This window comes from Zeugodacus cucurbitae, chromosome 2, assembly GCF_028554725.1.
Source record: "Zeugodacus cucurbitae isolate PBARC_wt_2022May chromosome 2, idZeuCucr1.2, whole genome shotgun sequence".
Lineage (NCBI taxonomy): Eukaryota > Metazoa > Arthropoda > Insecta > Diptera > Tephritidae > Zeugodacus > Zeugodacus cucurbitae.
This window is the reverse complement of record NC_071667.1, coordinates 26,555,119-26,558,733: the sequence shown is the minus strand read 5'-3', so window position 1 is coordinate 26,558,733 and position 3,615 is coordinate 26,555,119.

Genomic DNA, 3,615 nt, shown 5'->3' with positions numbered 1-3,615 from the left:
ATCACTGTGTGCTTTATCCAAAATAACGGTTGAACGCTTCGTCAGAAGAAACATCCGCACACTATTATGTTTTCGCCCCCGTACTTAATTTTCTTTTTGGTTTATCTACAACTAAATTTTTTGTTTTTCTGCCGACGGACAGTTCTTTTACAATCATATCCATAAATATTAATCTAAACTTCATTTCTGAATAAAATATTTTACCTCCAGTGGGGCCGCACCAATTTTTGTCTTCTGCGACAAAAACTTTCCTCTTCAGTACATCAACTTTCCGTAGAAGAATAACTTTTTTCCCCGAGTCTCTGTAGATTAGTGTTCCCTAATGGACGCCGAATTGTCCACGAGCTTATTTTTAATCCAACTTGTCGCCAAGTCATTCTTGTTATGAGAAGTATACGGTAATCATCGGTTAGGTCTGTCTTTCTTGTACGATGTATTCTTTTTAAGTTATTTGCTTAAAAGCATTAGTTATAGAGTCGCCCTAAAATACTGACAATTAATCTGTATACTACGGAAGAATTCCGTAATATCTGAGATATGAGTGTTTCATGGTTTTCAGTTGTGAAGGATTGCTAACATAACCTTACGTAATGGGCCTTGATAACGAATGGACCATGATACCATATATGGAATGAGAAATTATACCATGGGTATCCTACAAGGATATACAGTTAACATAGAGACCTAGATTTTCAACTGACACTAATATTTAATACACTTGGGTGCCTCAAAAGCAACATACCTCTATATAGAGCATCACGACATTAGTCGGCTTGTTTTTGCAATCACGAAAAATAATAATTTCAGATAATTAAAGGACAGGAGACCTGGAATGACTTGACATTCCCAAGAAGTAGTGCATGATTCGGTAGTTCCATGTAAGTGCCATGACTTTTGTATTCGGTGGAGTTCAGTGTATTCAAGTTTCGCACCTCGGCTAAGATTCTAGCTGAGTTGTTAGCCTCAATTATATACATATAACAATATATGTACGTATCTATGCTTGAAGCTATGGATCTGGAACTCTTCATATCGACAAACACATTCATGCAATGCTTTGGAAATCCGTTACGGAAATCCCTTTCTAAATAGATCCCACACTTTAATCAAGATGGCTTCGCTAATCATCCGCTAATTATATTTGATATTTACTAACAATGTACTACAACAAAAACAACAACCCAAGTGATAATAAATATGCATATTTTGCAAATTACCACAACAACAATAAAACCATAACTTTACTTGTAGGTATTTAACAAGCTATTAACGGAAAGCGACAACACCCGCTTCGTTTATGAGGCAATTCGCGGTACAGGCAAATTCTGTAAGTGAAGACATAAATGTTGCTGTGTGTGTGTGGAGAATCTTAAAAATGATGGGCGCAAAATTAAAAGTGACGCTTTATGTGCAACAACAACAAATGCCAACAAAACACGAGTGCCAAACCCTTGTGCTTGCCACAAACATGGCATTAAAGTCAACAACCTGCAACACTAATTGCATGCCACAAAAATCTGCGCCCAAAACAACAAATAACAACAAACAACAACTTTAAATGTAGTTATCTCGTTACTAATAATATTTACATAACCTCAACATTTACTATATACTAGGTGCAATGCAAAAAAGAACAACAATAATCGTGCTTAAAATAACAACAACAACAAATAAATGCAGCTCTTAATCGCAACCCGAAAGCTGGGGTCGCGTTTTCACAAGTCTAGAGTGGGGAGGAAGCAGGAAACAACACTTGGAAGTTAAAAGTGAGCTGGCTAAAGATAACAACTATGTATAAAAACAATAACAACAATTAACATAATGAAACAGAAATTGAGTGAGCAAAGAAGAGGATGGAGATGAAGTTGCAGTTGCAAGTCGCTGGAAAAATGTACTTAGCGACGCAGCATCGTTAACTCATCAACGGCAACAGTAACAACAACTACGAATTAACAAGTTGAAAAGCAATAATAACAACAACAATAACACTAATAAAGCATGCATTCATTTGACAAGAGCAAGCAGCAAGAGCAGCATCATTAGCGTTGCTTGCATGACAGCAGCAACCTGCAACAAAATATTACAACAACAATAGCAACAATAAGCACAAACACGATCCAGCGACTGGCTGAGTGGTGGATGGATGGATAGACTGACTAACTTTCAAGTAGACACGAGTCTGTAGCTATTTCTCTGACTGAGCAAACAGCAACAGAAGAAAGACTAACAACAACAACAATAATAACGATAGTAAAATCAACAACAGCAGTGAAAACCAAATCTCAATCACAAGAGCCGAAACTAGAGAAACCTTTTAAGCCACGAAAGCCAAGCTGCACAACAGAATTATACGCCATCCGACAACATATGCACACACACACACACACACACACATACACGAACATTCGTACGAATGCATAAATAATACACACTTTTTGTGTGTGCAAGCAAATAGAATTTGAGAAGGTGGAATTTTAAGTGAGTTTGCATTGCTCGGTTTTGTTAGCAGGCGTGTACCCACCTACCCAGCCATGTATCTACCACACATGCATATACATATGTATGTATGTAAGTGTGTTGACGATGCGCATCAGCTTCATTGCAGCTTCGCTATGCCGGTGCTTTGGTTGCGCATGCGCGACTGACTGCATTAGTTAAGGCATGCAGTTGACCTCGCCTAGGTGACCTTTAGGCACACACACACACACGGCAGCAGGGAAAAATGTAATGGCTTTTTGATGCATGTATGTATATGAGTGTGTGATTTGTTTTGTTTTGTTGCAGCAGACCGCCCTCCGTTTCAACAACTACAACTACAACAAATATAAATACGAAACTTAGCAATCAAATAAGGTATTAACTCGAGGATATGTAAGTTTACTTATCTTAAAATACACACACTTCCATCTGATAGGTACCTGCTTAGGATAATAGATATGTATCTATCAGCAGATAGACAAAGATCGCAGTTGATGTTGCTGCGGCTAAAGTAAATATAATATTGAAGAAGCGCATGAGATGACACTGAGTGACTTAGAAAAGTCCTATAAAGCTCATACAGTAATAAAAAGTTCCAATATTTAAACAAAACCAAAGCATTTGTTGGTAATGAGGGGTTTTTCAATAAATTCTTTATTCCTGTGAAAGTACATTCGATGTATGTATGGAACTTGATCTCTTTTGCATGACCACCAAGGGCACACTCCTAGGAGTCCAGACGCTGAACCCAATTTTTGACGGTTTTCAAGCATAAATCGGCCGACACTGTTGCAATTTCACGTTCGACATTCGTACGAAGTTCATCAATCGTCGCTGGCTTGTTGGCATTGACTATAGACTTGACGTAGTCCCACAGGAAATAGTCTAACGGCGTCAAATCGCACGACCTAGATAACACGTTCACCAAACTTGGTTTTCAATAAATCGATTGTGACATTCGCTGTGTGGCTTATGGCGTCGTCCTGTTTGGAACCACACATTGTCCAAGTCCGTATCATCCAATTCGGGCCAAAAATATTCGGTTAACATTGAGCGGTAGCGATTTCCATTCACAGCAACTTGCCGGTCTTGATCATCACGAAAGGAGTACGGCCCAATGACACCACCGGCCCATAA